Source organism: Protopterus annectens, chromosome 10.part0, assembly GCF_019279795.1.
Source record: "Protopterus annectens isolate FY-2018-M chromosome 10.part0, PAN1.0, whole genome shotgun sequence".
In the NCBI taxonomy this organism is placed as follows: Eukaryota; Metazoa; Chordata; order Ceratodontiformes; family Protopteridae; genus Protopterus; species Protopterus annectens.
In genome coordinates, this window is record NC_056744.1 from 244,465,484 (window position 1) to 244,489,934 (window position 24,451).

Sequence of the window (24,451 nt, forward strand, 5' to 3'; positions counted from 1 at the left end):
TAGCATGGCTCGAGAGTTTGATGTATGCTAGCTTGGTATTTGGCTGACTTGGTTCCGAGGGCTCGGAACCGGACCCATCAGTGAGGAATGGAAGAAAATTAACAACTTCAGATAAACAATTAAAGCAAACATAATCAAAATCAGCATGCAGTTCTGAGAAAGAACTCTCAACATCACATGATTTACTGGCTACAGTATTCTCAAGGCACACGGTTGAAACCAAAGCATTGCAGTACATATTATCTTTGCATCTATAAACGTATCCTGTAAATAATAACTTACCTTGAATGTCAATATTGATTTTTTTTTCTTCATATTGGCCATGAGAATGCATTTGAATTGTATAACATCCTTTATCAGTTATACTTGCATTCTGTATCACAATGTTTACAGTCTTCATATTAGAAATCAGAAAATACTTGTTCTGCTTTTCCTTTTCAATGGTATTTATCACATCTTCGCAAGACATACAACTGTGGTTACATTTCTTGACATAAGTAAATTCAATGTTTGAATCACTTGTACAATTAATTATTATGTCTTGGCCTGCATGAGCTGTAAGATTTTCTGGACAGTCAACATGGAGAAATGCTAACAAGAAAAAAAATGAGAAAAATGTTATAATATACAATAAAATGTTAATCAACAAAAAACTCAGAAACTCTAAAATAATTAAATTAATGAACCACAGCAGCAGCTAAAACACTGAACCTTAGTTTATTAACTAAAAACTCGTACACAGACTAAAAACTCATAAAAAGACTAAGCACTTTTCTACATCACATCTCGGGCTCCACCGGAGTAATTAACTGACAAAACAACTTTACTTTAAATACAATGCAGCAGTCATGTGATCACCATTTAAAACAACAGGCATAATTTAATGTAACACAAATTCCCCCTACAAATCAAATTAAACTTCATTACTGTATAACCCTCAAAAACATTAAAATACAGATAAGAATATTTAATGTAAGCACATACAAGTTGAAAATATTTTTGTATGTATGTATGCATACAATCCAAATTCAAAATGTACTCATTTCACTTAAAACCTGAAAAGTTCATATCTGTTTTGCCCTCATTTTCAATATACTTACTTATAGAACAACAATCATTAATGCCAAGAAATTCCCTAGCATTCAACCTTATTTGCCACATAGTTTCTTTAACCGCCAGCAGGTTTTTGAAGTCACCACCCCTCTGATCTCCTCTTACCCTGTCAATAATAAAAAAATAAAGTTGTCACATATTGTGCTGTGTGTAAATAATGCACTTGCTGTTTTTTTTTTTTTTTTATGCCCATCACGTGTTCCGTTATTCTTTCTTTCAATCTCCGAATAGTTTTCCCAACATAAAATGCTGGGCATCTTAAACACATGGCCACAAATACCACCATTTTGGTGTTGCAGTTACAATGCCCAGGGCAATGAATGTTCCTGCCAAACTCACTAATAGATGCATATGGGCCATTATTGATGTATTTATAGTACCTACACATACCACACTTGTTCATTTTCGATTTATAATTTACTAGAGTTTTACTTTTTTGCTTTTCAAATAATATCTTCAAATTACACCCCTACGTTATAAAATCTGTGGTTTCTCTCCCAACAAGACTTCAGACAGATCATCAGGGATAGTTAATTGCCAAACATAATTTATTCTGTCCACCATCATAGGTGTCTTGTTACTATACTGTAGTATCATAGTACCTATTTTGTCATTAGTATGCGTTTTCTTTACATTCAAATATTGTATTGATTTTAGGACAGGGGTAAAAATGGTGTCTCTTTTTTTAATCACCTCATTTCTAATTTTTAGAAAGAATTTCAGTGGATACCCTAAACACCCCCTATCAAAATTTTTAATTTCTCCTTTAACTTCATGTCATCACTCACCAAACTAGACGGCCTCACAATTTGCCCCCTCACTAAATTTCTTTTTTGATGGTATGGATGACAGTTGTCATAATACAGTACGGCACTGGAATAGGTTTTCTTCCTAAAAATGTTGGAACACAAAACACCATTTTTTTATAGAAAAATATGTCCAAAAGCTCAAATTCACTAAGGTGATATTTATAGGTACATTTTAAAAAGGGTGTAGCCTGATTAAGATAATCAATTAAATGTGTAATCTCATCTACTTGTCCATTCCATAACACCAGAATGTCGTCCGAAAAATGCAAAAAACAACACTGTTTTAGAGGTAAAGGGGGAGATGAAAACAAATCGCTTCTCCCATTCTACCAGGACCAAACTGGTAAAAAATAGGGGCATACTTAGCTACCCCAGACATCTGACACAAATATTCTCTGTCAAAGTATACAAAATTGTTGTCCAGTACCATTGATATTAGGTCCACAATAATATTTCTCTTAACTGTGTGCAAAGCCTCAACTTCCATTAGGCTGTCATGAAACAGACAAACCTGCATCATGTGGTATCACTGAAAAAAGGTTAAACATGAATAGTAATAAAAATGTAATCCATCCTTGCCGTAAAGTCCCTTAAAATCTCCAAACAGTTCCAGGAATCATGAAGTGCATAACTTTTGTTATTCAATGCCCCTTTAAAGAAAAGATCAATGAATGCTGCCAATGGTTCTGTCTTGGATCCCATGGCTGCTACTATGAGCCTAAATGTGGCAACCTGCAAATCTTTGTGAATTTTAGGAATCCCAAAAATCAAAGTTATAGTAGGGTGGTCCACTGTGAGAAAAAACAAGCTCATTTTTATCAATTACGCCCTGGCATCATACATCATAGAGCAGCCAGTCAATCTTAGCATATGCAGCACGTATTTCATTCATAGAGACTCTAGTATAGGCATTTTCATCATTCAAAATGTCACACATTCTAGAAATATAATCTACTTGTGACATAATTACCACCCCACCACCCTTGTCCAGCTTCATTATCCGGTACTCGTCAGTGTCTATCAACCTTTGCAAACATATCCTTTCTTCACATAATAAATTGTTGTTGTTAAAAGATTTCTTTTTGTGCACTTTTCTAATCTCCCTATCACAAGTTTGCTGACTTTGCTCAAATGTAGTAATAAAGGGGTGAGTTGGTGGAATAAAAATCTGAACCTTAGTTTATTAACTAAAAACTCGTACACAGACTAAAAACTCATAAAAAGACTAAGCGCTTTTCTCCATCACATCTCAGACTCCACCAGAGTAATTAATTGACAAAACAACTTTACTTTAAATGCAGTGCACCTGTCATGTGATCACCATTTAAAATAATAGGCATAATTTAATCTAACACAAATTCCCCCTATAAATCAACTTAAACTTCATTACTGTATAACCCCCAAAACATTCATATACAGATAAGAATATTTAATGTAAGCACATAAAATTGAAAATATTTTTCTTGTATGCATGTGTTAGTAAATGAAGGTATATGATCCAAATTCATAATCTGCTCATATCACTTAAAACCTGACAGTCCATACCTGCTTTGCCCTAATTTTCAATATACTTACTATAAAACTAAATACCATGAAATATATAATTTTACCCTTTGGTAAGCATGACTGCCTTTGTACCAATCAAACTGACAATATCCTCTCCCCAAAAAAATTGATCCTGTTGTTAGGGTTATAGGAATCAGTGCTGACAATGAACTGTCCTTTGATTACCATGTAACCACTGTTGAAGTCCTTTTTCATTCCACAGCTTATATCTAAAAGTACTTCTTTCAGATCCAGGGTTGTAATCATTCCACTGTACTCTGAACTTATTACACCATTCAGTGAGCATAGTTCCCCTTTTGTCATGTACCCATCCAAATACTTGTCACAAATGGAACAACCATACAACTTTCTCACTAAAAAAATCAAGGGCCTAAATCATAAAAACTATGTTGACCATCTCAAAGCCTTGCCCCACTTCTGAGTATCATACAGGCTCCTGAAAGGCAACCTCTGCCTTTCATACAGAGCTTCAATGCACCCAATTCTCTAAGACCTATTAGGCATTTGTAACTCCAGTGGTATCATAAACACCCACTCACAGGATCTTAATCTATTTTGCAAAATAAATAGAACATGCTGGATGAACAGGTCTGTATCACAGTGGAATAATACCACTTTGATGGAGTTGTCTTATAAAAATGGCAGAAAGGTAGAAACAATTCTCCCATGTTCTCAACAGGTAAGTATAAGTAACTTATAAACAGGGTGGCTACGACTCATTTTCATTACCTGTATTGTGAACCAGCATTACAATAGCTGGAAACTTATCAACTAAGATGGTGGATCTATGATGCAGAAAAAGGTTCATTCATCAGTTAGTAGAAGGCCAGTGCTTTTGAAAAGGAAATGAACTGAAAACTTCCCAAAAGCATTGTGCAACATTACATTTTGCTATGCACTGAGGGTAATTTCAGTAGACAGTGCAAAAGGCCATGAGGCAATGACTACTACAAGGCATTGAAGTGTGCCCGTAGTTATGCAGGGCTGCAGCCGTTTGGAGAAGGCAGTTTTACTCATCGCAAAGGATGCACTGCATTGCAGCTTATATGCAGCATTAATATATACTGATGTACACTACATTTGATCTTAACCAAAACACCAAGAAGAGATTTAAGCATATGGAAGTGGAGGTTTAAGGTACAAAGAGGGTGTACAGCATTGTAGCATTTGTGTCAAATTAAAATTTGACATTGTGTTAATGAAGGAGATTTCATTCGGTAAAGAAATGATGCGCAGCATATAAGCTGGGAATCATACAAGAATATAATATTGTAAGTGTTCAGAGATCACTATATCTTATTTTACTAAATGGGACATACCTAGAAAGTCCAAGTGACTCCTTCTGTCTGGTGTGAAGTGAGATCGCTTGTTGTGAGACTCATATCCATGACAAAAGGATAGATAGCCTTAACATTTTGTGCTGTACTGCTAAATACGGGGAACAAACTATGACACAACATTGGGGAAGGCATTTACACATTTATGCTGAGGGGGCACAGCATAGCAGCACTATGCACCTTCCTGACAGACACTGAACAAGACACTGTCAGCATGGCAGCACACCCTTTCCTGAGTTGCATTGGCATACCCACACAGTCTTACGACTGTAAGCAGATAGTACAGTTGTGTACACTTACCATAAATGTAGATGTTCGAGTGTATTCACTGTTGCAGTCATTACATTTGGGTTATCTGCTTGCAGGTAGCCCTCAGTCGGCCTGATTATCAAAGTCTTGGGTCCTGCGTCGGTTGCTGTCTCATCTTCCATGATGTCAGGTAGTCAGGGGTATAAAGCATGCAGCCGATGCCATTACATTAGTTTTTCTTGCCAGATGTCGGGTGCCCACATAATGGGAAGCAATTATATACAAGGTTACACCTCCAAAAAAAGCAAATACACCAGAAAGTTTTAAGCATAGCAAGCAAAAATACAGTTATAGTCAATAAACGTCAGGGGACTGGAGGGAGGGTAACCAGGACTGCAACAGTGAATACGCTCGAACATCTATATTTATGGTAAGTGCACACAACTGTACTATGTTCTTCGTGTTTCACTGTTGCAGTCATTGCATTTGGGTAGATTCCCAAAGCTAAGGAAGGGAGGAGGCAGTTAGACAACATTAGGACTAGCTATAAGGCCCTGCAAGACTGCAGTGGCAAAACCAGCTCTGGATTTAGAAAAAATTTGCAAGTGGTAATGCTTGGTGGAGGTATGTACAGAACTCCAGGTAGCAGCTTCTAGGCTGTCCCTGGTAGGGACACCTCTGAGAAAGACTGTAGAGGTAGATGCAGCCCTGGTTGAATGTGGTCTTATCCCTTGTGGGGTAGGTTTTCCATGATGCTTATAGCAGAAATGAATGCAATGGCCTATCCACTTAGAAATAGTTTGCTTTTAAATCGTCTTCCCCTTTGCCCCTGTAGCGAATGCAACTAGCAGCTGTTCAGATTTCCTGACAGGCTTAGTCTTGTCCAAGTAAAATCTAAATTGTCTGTGCACATCCAAGGAGTGCAGTATTTGTTCCCCTTTGTTCTGTGGATTAGAAAAGAAGGTTGGCAAACTAATGGACTGATTAAGGGCCACACTGGATATCACCTTGGGCATAAAGGAGGGATTGGTCCTGAGGGACACCCTGTCCGCATGAAAGATGATGAAAGGCTCCACTGCCATGAGGGCCTGTAATTCAGACATCCTTCTTGCTGAAGTGATGGCTAGGAGGAAGACTGTTTTCCAAGAAAGGAATTTCAACTCTGCATTTGCAGCTGGCTCAAAGGGAGGTAGAGTGAGCTTTTCCAATTCAAAGTTAAGGTCCCAGGCTGGAGTAGGGGCTCTCCAGGGTGGTCTTAACTTTTTGGCCCCTCTGAGGAATTGCTTCAGCAGTGGATGAGAGAAGAGGGGTGGCTCTGTATTATAATGAGCTGAAATGGCCGAGGCATGAATTTTGATGGAAGAAAAGGAAAGGCTCTTGTGAAGCATTTCAGTTAAGTATTGAAGAATGTGTGGTAAATTGGGCACAGTTGCGTCCATTCCTTGTGTTTGGTTCCAGGAAAAGAATCTCTTCCATTTTTCAGCATAGGATTTTCTAGTACTTGGCCTCCCTGCCTCCAGAATGACATCCATCACTTGCTTACTGAGGGATGGTAAAGGAGAGGTCATGTAATTAGCCAGGCTGCAGGGTTCAGGGATTAAAGCTGTGGGTGCAGAATCTGGCCCTCCTGCTGGGACAGCAGGGCAGGGGTCTGAGGCAGGTGCCATGGTTCCAGAAGTGACACACTGCGCAAGAGGGTGTACCAGTGTTGGCGTGGCCAGTCTGGTGCAATAAGTATTGTCCTTGGTTTGTCCGGTTTGATCTTTAGTAGCACTTTGGAGAAGAGAGGCAGTGGGGGAAAGGCATAAACTGATAGGTTTTTCCAGCTGAAGGACAGGGCATCCACTTTCCAAGCTTGTCTGTGGGGAGTCCTTGTGCAGAATTTGTCCAATTGGTAGTTCTGAGGGGAGGCAAACAGGTCTATCTCTGGGGTCCCCCATTTGATTCTCAAAATGTTGAATATCTTTGGTTGCAGTTTCCACTCATGTGGGTCCATGAGATTTCTGCTTAGGTTGTCTGCCAGTGCATTTAGCTTGCCTGGCAGGAATTGAGCCTGTAGGTGCACGTGGTAGCTCAAGGCTGTGTTCCACAGAGCCATGGCTAGTCTGCAGAGGGGTTATGATTGGGTTCCCCCCTGCGTGCTTATGTACCACATAACAGTGGTGTTGTCCGTCTTTACCAATAACTGCCCTGGAAGAATGTGGTCCTGGAAGGCTGTCAGAGCATTCTGTACAGCTAACATTTCTTTTTGATTGATATGTAGGTGCATTTGACTCAGTTTCCATTTGCTCTGAATGCACTGCCCTGCCAAGTGAGCCCCCCATGCATAGTCTGATGTGTTTGTTGTTAGGGTTTGGGCGGCAGGGTTTAGAGTGAATGGCAGTCCCTTGTTTTGGTGGCAGGCTTCTGCCCACCAAAGGAACTTGTGTCATTAGACAAAGTATGATAGGAATCATTGATTCTAGGTCCTGAGAATGTTGACACCATAGGCTTTTTAGATAACATTGTAGTTTCCTCATATGCAGTCTTGCATATGGAACTAGTAGAATGTAAGAGGCCATTAACCCCAGGGCTTGCAGTAATTTCCTTGCAGATAGCTGGGTCTTTGTGGCCAGTAGTTTGATGTTAGCTGTCAAATGAACTTTTTTCTATGGCATGAGGTATGCCATCTGGGAAGTTGTATTCAAGCTTGCTCCCAGAAATACAATTTGTTGGCAGGGTACTAGATGTGATTTCTTTTCGTTTATGGTGTACCCCAAAGAAGTTTGTAATTTCTTTACAAATGCCAGATGATTTAATAGTATGTCCTGGCTTTCTGCCTGAATTAGACAATCGTCCAGGTATGGGTATATTTGAATATTTCTTTGCCTGCAAAATGCAATGACTGGAGCTAGGCACTTTGTGAATACCCTGGGCACAGTAGATAAGCCAAAGGGCAATGCAGAGAACTGATAGCGCATGCAGCCTGCTCTGAAGCGTAGGTGTCTTCTGCAAGATTCCCTTATTAGGATGTGCAGGTAGACTTCCTTTAAATCCAGTGTTGCCAACCAGGCATTTTTGCCTAGCATGGGAAGCAGATGATGAAGAGTTAGCATTTTGAATTTTGGGATTACCAAAAAAGTGTTTAGGATAGACAGGTCCAGAATAGGACACCAAGAATTGTCTTTTCTGGGTACCAGGAAAAGTCTTGAGTAGAAACCTTGCCCCCATTTGTCTTCTTCTGGGACAGGCTGAATAGCCCTGAGGCTTAGAAGAGAGAGAACTTGCATTTGAGCCTCTGCCCACTGATTTGGGGGTAGATCTGGCCAACTGTTTGGGGTTCGTAAGGAGTGGAAGTAGAATCTGTATCCTTGGGAAACTATATTTCAAATCCATTTGTCTTGGGTAATGACTTCCCAGTTTTTTGCATGCAGGGCAATCTTTCCCCCTAAAGGAACAGTCAGTTGAGCAGGACTTGGAAGGTTTAAAGTTAAGTCACTGTGACAGTTTACCATAGGGGGTGTCTTACTACTCCCAGCTTTGGAAGTGGGGGCCCCCCACTGCTTAGGCCTGTGAGTACTTTGGGACTGAAGTCTGGGTGTTCTGCTGGTTCTGCGTTTGGACTGAGAAGGCCTGGAAGAGGCAGGAAAGGACCAATTCTTAGAAGGCCAGTGTCTGCTAAATCTGGGAGTTTGTACTTGCAGGAAATCTTTAACAGTTTGCATAGATTTAGCTTTTTCCTCCATCATTTTAAGTACTTCTTCTGCTTTGTTGCCAAAGAGGTGGTCTTGGTTTAAGGGAGCATCCAGTAATTTAGCTTTAACATGATCTGGCAAAGATTGTTCCTTAAGCCAAGCATGCTTTCTACGTACAGATCCAGTGACAGCAGCCCTGCAAGATGCCTCTAATGAATCAAAACCACATTGCAAAGTACGTTTTCCAACTTGTTCAGCAGAATGCATTCAATCCTGTAATTCTTTATTTTCAGCACAGTCAGGAATCAATATCATTTTCTGTTTAAGCAATCCAATAATATGCTGCTGATACTTTAACATATGAAACTGGCAGCTTAAGACCCTAATGGCCAAAGTTGCAGAAGTGTATAGCTTCTTACCCCATCTGTCCAGGGCCCTGGAATCTCTATCAGAGGGGGTAGGGTTTTTGGCAGTAGTAGCCTTAATGCCTTTCGGTCCCTGTGAAATGGTCTCAGGATCCGCAGTAGGATTCTTAAAGAGGAACGTGTGAGAGTCAGGTAATCTGTAATACCTGTCAGATTTTCTGGGAGTCGGAGGTAAAGTGTCAGGAGCCAGGCTAGATTCCAAGAAGGCATCATCTACAATGTCCAGTACAGGAGGAATAGCTAAAGGCCTGTGTTAGTAAGAATTCCCTAAGCCTCTTTTTGGATTCAGAGTAACCCTGGCTTTCCCAGTGGAAATGCTCCCTAAGAGTATGCAAAGTTTCACAAAACAGAAATCCTCTGGAGGGGAAGCAGAGGGAATGGAGTCCTCTGCATCAGAATCCTCATAGGTAATAAGGGCAACTCCTGGTCATCAGAGAAAACAGAAATTTCAGAATCCTGATCAGAAGAATCAGAAGAAAAATCAGTTCTAGGTCTCTTAGAGGGAGAAAGGTGGCTTCCCCTGATTAGAGTAATAAGGTATTCAGTCATTCTTATCATTTGCTTTTTAGACATAGCGGCCTGACTATGTGGTCTGGGCATAGTTTTTCTAGGCATGGATCAAGTTTTAGGCCTTGAAGAAGAAGATGGAGTCGGTTTAATATGCAAGTCAGTAGGCCTGAATACACCCTCAGAAGCTGGTGCCTGCATAGCGGCTCTGGAACCATCCAAGGTAGAGACATCCGCAGGTTCCACAATCAAAGAAGCATCTCGCAGTATACTGGACCTGGGTGGGTCTCAGTAGAGGCCTGTAAATCTGATGTAGTGGGTATCAGAGGCTGTGAATGCACCTCACTGAGTACCGGCAAATTGGCGACTAGCTTAGGAGAAGCGTCCTCGGCAGCTTTGGACCTATGCAGTCTATCTCTGTCTTTATCTTTGCATTTTTTTCGGAATGTTGGTAGTCGGGTGGCTTACCGAAGCCATTTCTGGATAATTGAATCGAGTACCAAAATATTTACAAGCGAAAATGAACCGATGATCAATAGTTCCGAGGTTTGAATAAGGCACAAAACCGACAGCGAAGTACATCGAGGTCTGTGCCTAATCAAGAAATGCAGTACGAATAAAAATCTTTATGAGGTATTTGCTTTCCACAAGAAATACAATTGTTAACCTTTACTGACATTGGTTTAGAGCAAGAAAAAGGTTCCCCATGGGGTACTTAGCTTAGTTGAAGACTTCGGATGTAAAACTCGAAAACGAAAATTTCAGGAGTAGGCCGACTGGCACTTGCGAACTGCTTCTGCTTCAGGCACCGCACAGCAAGAAAGACTGATGTAATGGTGTCGGCTGCATGCTTTATACCCCTGACTACCTGACGTCATGGAAGATGAGACAGCAACTGACGCAGGACACAATACTTTGATAATCAGGCCGACTGAGGGCTACCTGCAAGCAGATAACCCAAATGTAATGACTGCAACAGTGAAACACGAAGAACATCTGCACTGCTTGATATGCAGAACATACTGATACTCTTGCACCCATGTTAATAGGCTGATATCTAGAAATGAGCAATAAGATTCAGAAAAGCAGTGAACTGTGCTGTGCTTATCACCAATTCCTGCACAGTAGTGCTTAACTGGTAGACAGCTGTATAAAGGCACTTTCAGTGAGTGTCAATACTGTGAAGTAATGTTGCTGAAACTTACATTCGGCAATAATGGAATTTGCACTTATCTCCACTGCTGTATTACTGTGGAGTTGGTATCTATATGTTGGGAGTACGACAGTGTTTCCTACATCTAGGATGCACATAATTGGAGAGTCATAGGAAGTGGATTTCTGTGAAGTTTTTTCATAGAATCAGCAGTCGCTATAAGTTATTTTGTTGCTTCAACATGATGCCACTTGTTTACATCTTGCATGGCTTTGTACATTACAGCAGTTAGTGTGCTGCTGTGTCCTGTCAGCTCTGTAGAGACAGCAAGATGAAAAGATGTGTGTGTGTGTGTGTGTGTGTGTGTGTGTGTGTGTGTGTGTGTGTGTGTGTGTGTGTGTGTGTATGCTCATGTGTGAGCAGCACGTAAGCGGGCGTGTGTACATGTAAATAACTGCTAACAGACATTAAGCACACAACAGCTGCCTGTTTTGTGTACTGTACCATACCATGTGTGTAGCTATAACACACAGTTATGTCTGAATTAGGCAATTGCCATTTCTGTGTATTTCCTTGGAGACTAACCCTGTGAAACTTAGACCACAGCTCTGATTCTCACCAAATGACAGGTTACTGGGAACATGTTATTTGTTCATGATATCATGATCTGCAAAATGAATGGTGACGAATTTAAAAAGGTTAAATTACAGTTTCACAAATAGCTGAAAATTACACATGAACAGCTACTTTTGAAATAAGAGCAACTCCTAAACAAAACCATACAGTAATGCATTACAAGTGCATAGGCTATTTAACATGAAACAGAGTGAAAAAAAAAACATGTCATTTTATGTACATATATATTTCTCACATAAGAAGCCATATATTCTTCAGAAAACTACTATATGTAAGTTTCAGTTTCATCTAGAAGTCCATACAAAAAGGCCTCATTTGTCTGAATGCCTTGGAGTGAAATAATTTGCTTATTCACTAGGTGTTTAGATAAGCAAATCTTGTTATCTGCAACTGCATAATGCACCATTACACATTATATATAGAGTAACAAATCACAAACAACCCTCCAGAGTCATAACTAAAGCATTTACCTTTATTTTCTCCCTCTGTTTCAATAGCTATTGGCTTCAAAAGTCATCCATTGCAATAGTTAAAAGTCAGAAATAACAGGTAAGTGCCCATAAACTCTAGCAACATAAATGCAGCTATAACTGCAGTGTAGTTTTGCTCTTACTATGAGGTATAGTGACACTGGGTCCAGAATTAATAACATCACAGCTGCAACAGCAGGTGACAAACTTTCAAGTGGGTATGCAGCCTGGACTCATGGTGAATGAATGAATGAAAATGAACAGAGGCAGAGATGTGCACTGAAAGAGTATATAAAGTTTAGAGTAACAAATCACAAGCAACCCTCCAGAATCATAACTCTGAAGCATTTATCTGTATTTCTCCCCTCTGTTTCAATAACTATTAACTTCAAAAGGCATCCATTTCAGTAGTTAAAAGACAGGTAAGTCTCTGTAAACTCCAGTAACATAAATGCAGCTATACCTGCAGTGTAGTGCTGCTCTTGTTATGAGGTACAGTGATACTGAGCCCACCATTAATAACACCTCAGCTGCAACAGTAGGTGACAAACTTTCAAACGGGTGTACAGCCTGGACTCATGACGAATGATCATGTATAGGCAAGAGATGTACGCTGAAAGTGTATGTGAAGTCCTGCTAAAGTAGTAGGAGTGTATTGCTGTTAGTTGTAAAGTTTACAATGCTTTTCTGCTTTCTCTTCCAGTAAGAAACAAGGTATGATTCCTGCTTCAGCTGCCACAGAGAAGCAAGTGCTCTGAGTCTGTGTTTTGCTGTGCCTTCACCCAATACATGTAGCTGACAAAGTAAGTTGCAGCCTTTGAACATATAAAGCAGAAGGCAGCTTCTGGGTGTAGCGCAGTCTGACCCTCATGGTTTGAATCCTGTTTCTTTTCTACCCTGACTGGCTCTGTTACCATTTCCTCACCATAAACTTGCTCTGCAGTAGTCCAACAGTCCTTGACTGAAACAGATAGGGCACCAGTTTTGTGAAGGTCTTGTCATCTCGTGCAGTTACTCCTGGACTTCAGGAGAAGACTCACCTGTTACAGCACTGTCAGTTGTGCCAGTGGTGTAAGGTGGGGAAAAGATACTCAGTCTTCTCCAGCATTTCTTCACTGTATCACTGTAGACATATTCCTACCTTTCTGCTAATATCAACACTGCATCCTTAACCATCATTATCTTCATAATTTCCAGTAAAGCTAGTAGGGCCACATCATCTGCCACCTTGTAAGGCTGCTGACAACAGCTTCATCTTACATAAATATCTCATTGTGTATTAAACACACTGGTTTGTTATCTTTAGGCTGGCACTGGTGTTTCCTGGCAGGATGAAGATCAAATGTTGGCATTTATACAAATGAGCACCTCGACACCTGTTGAACTCCGGCATTATTAATTATGAAAACAGTCCTTGGATAAAGGTATTGTTGGCAGAAATAGTACCAGACTGCTGGGTAAAAATGTCCATTGAGCAATTTCAAAAATAAGTCAATGCTCATGCAATTAATGTGCTGTCCCTTGTATACGACTTGTGGGGAGTTCATGATTATGCACGTAAAATATTGGGGCATTAAGGATTTCCTATGAGAAGTAGTGGTAGCATGTCTTCTATTTGCACTGTCTGCAACAATTGGTCAGTCCTTTTTTCATTTTTTAATCCAGAGGCATTGCATTTTTCTCTGCTATACAAGCAAGTATTACCAGGTAGAAACCACTGAAAATGTCTGTTTCATCTGCAGTACAATTAATATGCTTAAGTCAAACACCTTCTATCAAATATTTCTAAAATTGTTTATTGCAATGTTCAGTGACCATTGAATTTACAGAACCTCACTTTCAGGGCTGATTTGCTTGAATCTTTGTTTGCTTTTACAGCAGTTCATATGCAGTAGTCATCTGAGTACCTAAAAGTTGTAGTTGAAGTTAAACAGCCTTTCTTTTAAGAACAGTAACAGTAAAGGGTGTGCCTCTATTTTAGACTAGCAAGAACCAGCAGAAGGTGACTTTATCCAATACACAGTCATTGCATCCTTCCATAGTTCAGCATTTACAAAGCAGGTAATCACCGTCCAACTTATGGTACACTGATTGGACAATATCCATGACATAAATTATGTCACATACCGTGTAAAAGTCCACATCAACCTATCTGTCAATATAAAACATCTTTTGCCATTTCTTAATAGAGTTTATAACTTTTATTTTTTTTTTTATTTACTGGTCAGCTCAAGCACAGAATGTTTTATCTTAGCCACTGTTTCTGAAAAGAGCACTCTGAAGCCTGCTATTTGTGATACTAGCTGATGCATAATTAGACATTAATTATGGATAATAAGGTGATCAATAAATAATTCTTTGCTGCTTAAAAGTGACATGTATTTTGCTTGTCTGTCTCTTTCCAAAATGAATTGCCAGGTAAAATAAATACAATGAGACACTAAAACATTAATTTACAAAATGCAACATGCCATTTCGTAATGGGGATATAACTGCATCAAGAAAAAAATCAAAAGATCTGGTTTACTGAATTTTGGATAACTGGTGGTTCTATTGCAAACAAACTGTACAACAATGTAAATTACTACTCTTTTCAGCATTTGTGAGATTGCAAGTTCACAGCCTGCATGTCAAACAGTGGTCATTTAAAATATTTCTGCTACTTTTTTTTAAAATATTATATATAAATTGCGCATATGTATGAATTACTACATACACACACACACACACACACACACACATATATATATATATATATATATATATATATATATATATATATGTGTGTGTGTGTGTGTACATACACATATATATATATATAGGTTTGCCATCAACATTTTGAAGGCTTGTGTTGGAAAATCATGTTGCCGAAAGTAAGTTTCACAATGCCAAACTGAAATAAGACAAAATCATAATAACAAAAGTAAAGCTTGATTTGTTATTATGAGTTTGGCACTGTGGCACTGTGACTGGAGATCGCAGTATAGTGAGAATCGGGCAATTTAGTCTTTTCCTCACTGTAGTGCAATCCCAGAGTTGGTATATATAATTTGCAAGGGATGTGGGGGATGCATGGGGGCTTGTCCCCCTGTTGAAATGTAAAAGAACAAATGGACTTTCACAACCAGAAGTCTGGTAATTTTGATGGTAAACCATATATATCTATATGGGTCTACTTTTGCCCATCGAAATTGCACATTATCGAAAGTTAGGTGAGTCCATTTTTGCGAAAGTGCATTTATCCGAAAACGCACTTTCGAGAAAAAGCATTTCAGCTAACAGAGTTTGCCGGTAATCGGATCCTGCTGTGGTGCAGGTACAGTGTTTCTTAACTGGTGTATGGGAGGGGAGCTTGTTGTTGAAGATCGCGGTACAGTGAGAATAAGGGAATATTCCCTTTTCCCCATTGTAGTGCAATATCGGAGTTAGTATATATAAGTACCAAGAGTGTGGGGGGGGCACAGCTGCCCACATGAGGGGGTGCAAGGAGGCTTGCCCCCCTGCATACATATGTGTACTGTGTTTATTTATTTTTTTTGTTTTTTGTTGAATTTCAATGAGTTGATTTTTCCGAAAGTGTGTTTTCGGATAAATGCACTTTCGTAAAAGCAGACTCACCTAACTGACTAATGTGTAATTTCCTTGGGTCAAAGTAGACCCATCTATATCTATATTCATATATGTGTGTATATATATATATATATATATATATATATATATATATATATATATATATGGGTCTACTTCAACCCATCGAAATTACATTTCTCTGAAATGTAATTAGGCAACCCCATTTCTCTGAAAGTGCATTTATTCGAAAATGCACATTCGCAAAAAAATGGAACAATAAAAATGGACCAAGGTTTTTCTTGTAGCTCATGGCACAGTGAGGATAAGGGATATTCCCGGTCCTCACTGTAGTGTGATCTCGGAGTTAGAATATATTAGTAGCAGAGGTGTGGGGGGCTTGCTCCCCACATGGGAGTGCAGGGGGCCTTGCCCCCCTGCGTAAATGTGAACACTGTTTTTTTTTTTTTTTTTTTTTTTTTCCCTGGGTTTCATTGGTTTGTTTTTTGCAGAAGTGCATTTTCGAATAAATGCACTTTCGGAAAAACAGGAGAGCGAAAGTACATTTTGAAGAAACATACTTTCATTGAATCAACATAGATCCAAATCTATCTATCTATCTATCTACACACACACACTCACCACACACACACACACACACACACACACACACACACACACACACACACACACACACACACACACACACACACACACACACACACACACACACACACACACACACACACACATACACACACACACACACACACATCACTCACACACTTACTCATACATGCCCATATACATATTTAGGCGTAACATCAAAAATCAAGTCTGGTAGTAAATATTTCTCAGATAGAACTCAGTTCAGAGGAAATTTCAATACTGAACAAAGGCCTCAGTTTTATACCTGCACTAGCCTCTGAACTTAGTGAATTTGTAACAGACATCAGAATGTTTGCTAGGAAAGTGACCTTAAAATCTATATTTGGAACTGAAACCAAAGGGAGAAAGGCTTGTTATAAAAAGCCAAGTGACTTTAATCTGATCAGTCATCATATAGTTGAGTTACTTTCTCTGCTATGTGAAGATGAAGTAGCTAAACTCAGAGAAGAGAAAAAAGGAACAGGAGGATACTTCAATTTAACCTCAAAAGAAAAGGAAGCTCTGAACAGTTTAAGGAAGAAGACTGATATTGTTATCAAACCAGTGGACAAAGGAGGAAGTATGGTAGTGATGGATGCTACCTGATATAGGAATAGAATGCATGACATGTTACAAGATGGGCAAACCTACCATATATATATATATATCTGTTTTCCTGTATAAATTCAGAGGTTCAGCAATCTTCCTTCAGTCAGGTCTCTGATATAACAAGAATATGGAGAGTTTCTGTTACCAGCCATGCTTCAGGACTGGTCCATTTATTGTTATAACTGCATGTATCAAGTCAAGCAATTTCAAGGTCTTTATTTCTGATATGATGATCAAGGGATGAGTTGAGGATGTCTTGGATTTGAGTGAATATTTCCTGAATGTATATGTTCAGGTAAGCAATGATGGAATTTGTAGAGGAGATCCTTAATTTTTGGGATGTGGTTTGGTGAACTCTGTGGGATTATGGATTGTAATAGTAATTGTTTCTGAGTAGCATAAGTGAGTTTATTGCTGGTGTCAGCAGTAGACTGCATATTATTATTTGCCAGTAGTGGGCCTGAGTAGAGATGGAGGGGTCCTGATATGGATGAGAAAGAGGCAAACTATCTGTAGTGAATAAATTGAAGGCTAAAGTGACAGACAAAATAGTAAGATGGCATGCTAAGGAAAGTGATAGGAGATTTAACAACTGTCACTATGAGTCTGCAAGACAGTTGGGGTTATCAGTTGTAAAGAATGAGACAGCGAATGGATAAGGAGATGTGCCAGAGGTGTAGCAAATAATGCAGCAGAGTACCTAGTAGGTGACAGAGGTGGTAAACTGTAGAGAAACTACACCTCAATTCACCTTCAAGAATAAAAGGAATCTAAAAAGACTACTTTGTAACAAAGATGGCACTGCTGAACAAGAAATGTCAAACAGAAAGGGTACTTATAGGTGCCACAGATGTAAAACATGTAATCACTTCGATAGTGACAATACGTTTATACATCCAGGCACAGACCATATCTATAGTTTCAATATATATGCAAGCTGCAATACACAACATCTAATTTGTCTTGCTTGCTGTACACATTGTACTGCTTTTTACATAGACAAAACAGATCAGCTTTTTAAAAATCAGATCCTGTGTCATGTCATCTTAGAGATATTAAGAAACTGGATCTCACAAATGCTCTTGCAGCACATGTTGCCAGCAATCTCACCCACCGCTTTAAATTCAGAGAGGTGGAAGTAATTCCCATGAGTTTACTAGAAGGAGATATTAAAAACAGAACTGAACTATGTGAATCCAACTGGATAACCAACTTGAGAGCCAACCGTTTGCCAGGTCTCAAAAGTGTTGCCCTATTGAAGCCTATGCTGAAAGCAAGAAAAATGAGTGTAGCTTCTAGAAAAGAAGATTAATGGATAAATGGATAATTTATGGCAATGGAATATAAGAGCTGCTATCTATTCTATGCTTTGTCAAGTTGTTCTACTGATATATTTACATTATTTGCAGTTTAATTATCTGAGGCAGGGACTGGTAAAAACAAGGAAAGCTTCAGCAGTGATTACCTACAATACCCTTTGTGGTGCAACCTTATTATTATGACAATGGGATACAAGAGCTACAAATTATTTTTATGTTTCGTCAAGTTGTTCTGCGAATATATTTACATCATTTGCAGTTTAATTATTCAAGGCAGAGACTGATAAAAACAAGGAATACTCTAGCAGTGATAACACTCTTTGTGGTGCATTATTTTATGCTGAATCTGTGACCAGGCAGTATTTCCTATAGAACAAGGAGCAAGTGGCTAAGAATACTTCAGGAGGCATAGAGTATGTTACTCTGAAAACCACATGGATACATGTATTAATTTGCTATACTGTGTAATGCGTACATAATAGGAATTTATATTCAAGAGCATCAATGCTATTGCACTTATAAAACTGTATCATATGTGCTACTTGCTTCTGTGAAGTACTGCATATTGTTGAATAAACTGAATAGCAATATGTTCTGGCAACCAAAGGAATTCAGTCCCTTTGATGCTATTGGATAGCTACAGGACAAAAAAATTATAGATTGGATATTTGAAGGCATAAATATAATTGGCTATAACAAGAAGCAGGATTTATGCTGTATGCAAATCATAACCTTGTTGCTACTGGATAGTTCTGCCACTAGGATACCAGACAATTGATACCTTGAGATACGATAATGATTGGCTCACAGCAAGACACAGGAGATATGCTGTATGCAAACTAATGAGTTTTCGTTGGTTATGACTATGTGTCTGGAACATTGATTGGTTTATTCTGTTGATTTATTCTGTCTTTAAATTCAGGGTGAGCACAGCTACTGAGGAGACAGCAGTGGCGGCTGGTGACTTCAAATCACAGGGGGGCTGCAGGAAACAGCTGAATGGGTGGGGTCAAGGGGGGTGTGGTCAACCAGAAAGGGGAGGAGCTATGCACAAAACCACAAAAAACTAACTTTAATTAAATACGCTGCCCTGGGTGGCAAACCATCATTATGAAAGTCCAATCAAGACAAAAATAAGTGTAGAAGAATAAAAATATTTCAATGCATTGGCTGCATGACAGCTTACTTAATATCTAGATGGAAACAAAAGGTTGTGAGGCATGAAAAATAAATTACTTTTAAATACATTACTGGAATGCCAGTCAAAATCAAGTATAAGAAAAACCAGAAGCACTCAACTCAAACCACTTCTCCTTGCACTGCAGTCCTAATTATAATATATTCAGCTTTATTAAAGTACCAAGTAACATGCTGAAAGTAGAAATCTATGTGATGCCCCACTTGTAAAAATGTTTCTTATCCAAAAAGACCTGCTGCCTGACAACTTGTTTCATGGGGAAAACATGATAAAAGTAAAAATGAAAAGCAAACAAGAAACAAGCTCAAGATACATTGCTTAAAGGATTACTGTACAGGTTATGGACCACACATGATTGGCATTCTGTTTAGTTTACGGGTAAAGTCTGTAGAGATGACTGGAAGTCTCCAACAAGTGTAATGAGCTTTTAAAATAATGGAATCCTGTCCTTTAATACCCAAGGCTTATACATTATCTAGTCAAGTATTCTCTGCATGGCAACAACAGAAAGGCTTTCAATGTTGGCAATTCTTTAACAGTATGCTTATTAAAGCTTACTTGCATCTTACGATCTCAGACAAGCTTACCTTATGGTCATTAAAGCATTGCTACTTAAAAGCACAGAGCAACAGGCACTTTGAGTAATAAGCATAAATCAACAGTACAAAAATATGACAGAAACCAGACCATTCTGCAAAATCAAGGACAGATGAAAAGCCACTGTAGTACTTATGCAGTGTGTCCTCCCCATCCAAGGTAGATCAACTACTCCTTGCCTTGCTTGGACACATCCAGAGTCACTACATGGGGGAGTGGGGTGCAACAAGCATGTCACAATTTGAAATCTCACTGGCTGACTGTGATGGCCCTGACACATTTGTCATACCTCTCAACCTCAAGAGCAAGAAATCTGGACAAAGCCATACACAGAAGTGGGACAAAGGCCCAACAATAAGGACAATTTTTAAATATTGCTCTAATAAACTTAGAAAGATAATAGAATAGGTCTTGCATTAGTATGAATTTTCTGAAGGGTATAAAATCTGAAACTCAAATGTCTGTCATTTTCTAACTTCAGTCTTTAGTGATGTCACTAATTTGCCAAAAACACAATTTTATGAAAATGGACAAAAACGTGATGCAAAAATATAAAATAGACACACAATACAGCTGCTACCTGTCAAAGAAGGGACACTTTAATATTAGTACTGCTACCTTGAGCAGCTGACAAAATATAAAAGAATCTACATGCATTTCAAGTAATCTATAACTTTGATTATTACAGTTATTTCTTAATTGTAAACCCTCCATGTTTTCTTCCAAAATTGCTATTTTATGGAGGGATTATAAGGGGAAGAGCAACATTTTGAGCCAAAAATTGGGGACAGTTGAGAGGTTGGCTATGCCTAATTCTATAAAGCAATTTATTTGCATGTACCTCTCAACCTGTTAATGCAGTAAATCTGAACAAGGCCAAATATATTGGGGCACATATAAACAGTACTAAAATTGCTCTTGTATAAATTGAGACAGTTGATAGAACAGCTCTTACTTTAACATGCATTTTTCTGAAGGTTATGAAGTCTGAAACTTAGAGTGACTTCTGGCAAATCATTTAGGAATTAAAACTACAAATTTTATGAACAAACCAAAAATAAGAAGCAAAACTCTATTCATTCTTTGAAAATCTGGACAGTTGGGAGGTATAGTTCAGCTGGGCCTGTCTGAGTTTGCTGCCCTCCCCTGACAAAATAATGGTTGAATGGAGCCTCTGCAGCCATTCCAATGAACCATTATACTTGGCTATTTCACTCCATTTACCATAAACACTAATGTGCATACTGCTTTACTTCTATGATGAGTTGGACTTCATTTGAAAGTTTTATTTTGTATTTTACAGCACAAACACTAAGTCATCTGTTAAACAAAGCAATGCAGTCTCACAATGAAAACTTAGCATTAAAACTTCTCTGCCCTTGAAACTCACATTCATTGAAACAGCATTGAAACCCACATTCAAAGAAAATACATTTTGCCAGTGGCAGATAAAGATTAATTTTGGGCTGTTTTCGAATCATAGGCTCCTTGCATATGAAACATACATGTGCTCTTTGATACACCTTCCTCATTGTACTAAAATTATATTCCTTGTACAATACAGTACACTTGTTACAGGATGTTTTAAATTTGTTTTGAACATTTTTTCCAGTAAGCAATGAAACAAACCATATGCACCCATAATGGCAAAACTGCCCAGTTGAGAACATTTATCATAAAAAAGTCTACTCAGACTTCCACAGTCCACCATTATTAGTAAATATACACAATTCCACAGTCCACCATTATTAGTAAATATGCACAATTCCACAGTCCACCATTATCAGCAAATATGCACAATTCCACAGTCCACCATTATCAGTAAATATGCACAATTCTACAGTCCACCTTTATCAGTAAATATGCACAATTCTACAGTCCATTATCAGTAAATATGCACAATCTCTAAAGTCAGTCATCTAAATAATTCCACATTAAAGAAATCTGTAACTAATGAAGTGGTTGCTGCTAGCAATCACCTTTATATTTCATGGTTTCATCGAAAAATAAAGTGTCTGTTGCCCGGGAGGAATAAATTGTCTATATTACATTAAAAAAATGATAAGCTAGTAATAATATTGCAAGAGGAAATGGATGGCAAACTGATAACGAACTCATAGTTAGTATCTTCACCAAGGAGAACATTCTCAGTACGGCAGCATCTACCCCTTGTGGGAGTAGAACCCACAACCTTCTGCATCAAAAGCAAGTACACAGCCTGTTGTGCTATAGTATTAACTTGGCAAAGCACTAAACTTCTATTCCCTGCAGCTCTCAGTTCCTTGTAAAATCTACTCAATACTCAACTGCATCTCAACTTCGCAGCTCAAGAAAACTGGAAAAAGCCAAAATGTATTGGGGGGGGGTCAAAAGCCCAAAAACAGGGACACATTAAACATTGCTTGTATAATCTTGGAAAGTTGCTAGAATAAAATGTTGTGTTGCCACCATATATTTTACTGCCAAGGTCCCTGAGCAAAAACAGTCAGAGTAACATACCACTACCACATCAGCTGCTTTGTAAAAAGAGGAAGACTGAAACTTAAATGGCTATCATTTAGTGAATTCAGTTCTCACCATAGCTGTCAACCTCTTAGTACAAAACACCTGGACAAACCCAGTAATGAGGGAATACAGCCCTCAAACATATTCAGTGAATTCAGTTCTTGCCATAGCTGTCAACCTTAGCACAAAAACCTGGACCGAAGCCAATAATGGGGAATACAGTCCCAAAAATAGGGACAAATTTAAAATATTCATCTTATAAACTTGAAAATTGCTAAAAAAAAAGGTTGTGCTACTATGTATTCTGAAGAACATGAAGTTGGAAATTCAAATGCCGGTCAATTTTATTGCGGACAGAACAAAAACAATTTTCAGCAGAGACGCAGGGATTAAAACTGCAGACACATCTTTGTAAAATGGCAGGGCACCAGAGCAAATCCACACAAACACAGGCAGGAGATGCACACTCCACACAGAAGCCACCCCAACCAAGAATCAAACCAGAAAACCTATAGCTGTGAGGCAACAATACTACCACCGCACCATCAATTATGCAAAAAATTAAACATTCAGAAACCTGAAGTCTGAAATTCAAATGCCTGTCAATTTTACTGCGGACAAAACAAAAACAATTTTCAGCAGAGACGCAGGGATTAATACTGCAGACACGTCTTTGTAAAATGGCAGGGCACCAGAGCAAATCCACACAAATACAGGGAGGAGATGCAGACAGAAGCCACCCCAACCAAGAATCAAACCAGAAAACCTATAGTTGTGAGGCAACAATACTATCACTGCACCATCAATTATGCAAGGAATTAAACATTCAGAAACCTGAAGTCTGAAATTCAAATGCCGGTCAATTTTACTGCGGACAGAACAAAACAATTTTCAGCAGAGACGAGGGATTAATACTGCAGACACGTCTTTGTAAAATGGCAGGGCACCAGAGCAAATCCACACAAATACAGGAGGAGATGCAGACAGAAGCCACCCCAACCAAGAATCAAACCAGAAAACCTGTAGTTGTGAGGTAACAATACTATCACTGCACCATCAATTATACAAGGAATTAAACATTCAGAAACCTGAAGTCTGAAATTCAAATGCCTGTCAATTTTACTGCGGACAGAACAAAACAATTTTCAGCAGAGACGAGGGATTAAAACTGCAGACACATCTTTGTAAAATGGCAGGGCACCAGAGCAAATCCACACAAACACAGGCAGGAGATGCAGACTCCAAACAGAAGCCACCCCAACCAAGAATCAAACCAGAAAACCTATAGCTGTGAGACAACAATACTACCACCGCACCATCAATTATGCAAGGAATTAAACATTCAGAAACCTGAAGTCTGAAATTCAAATGCCTGTCAATTTTACTGTGGACAGAACAAAACCAATTTTCAGCAGGGATTAAAACTGCAGACACGTCTTTGTAAAATGGCAGGGCACCAGAGCAAATCCACACAAACACATGGAGGAGATGCAGACTCCACACAGAAGCCACCCCAACCAAGAATCAAACCAGAAAACCTATAGCTGTGAGGCAACAATACTACCACTGCACCATCAAATACGGAAGGAATTAAACATTCAGAAACCCTTAAGTCTGAAATTCAAATGCCTGTCAATTTTATTTAACATTTTTTAATCAGGACAGTCTGACTTGGAACAAATAAACAATTTTCAGCAGAGGCCCAGGAAGAAATAATGCAGACATGTCTTTGTAACATGGGAGGACACAAAAGCAAACCCACACAAACACAGGGAGAAGATACAGACCCCACAAAGAAGGAACCCCAGCCAAGAATCAAACCCAAGAACCTGCAGCTGTGAGGCAACAATGCTACTACTACACCATCAAATATCAAGCATTGCAACATTTACAAACCACAGATATTATGAGGAACAGATCAGATCGAATATGAGGCAAAAATCTGAAATTTTTTTACAAATGGTGGTGGGTAGGGAACTCCAGTCTTTAACACCTGCATACAGGGTACAGGGTTCAAGCCTGAGGCATTCCCTACCACACCACCATAAGCACCTGGGGCATTTACACAC

At 38.9% G+C, this 24,451-nt stretch overlaps 1 long non-coding RNA gene across 1 annotated transcript in view; it reads right to left on the reverse strand.

Annotated features, from left to right (window-relative positions):
- Window positions 1–288: 288 nt before the first annotated feature.
- LOC122813040 overlaps window positions 289–24,451 on the reverse strand; it is a 486,352-nt gene continuing 462,189 nt past the window's right edge. The window contains exon 4 of the long non-coding RNA XR_006366628.1: window positions 289–591. This is a non-coding gene — a long non-coding RNA (uncharacterized LOC122813040). The remainder of the gene's footprint in view (window positions 592–24,451) is intronic.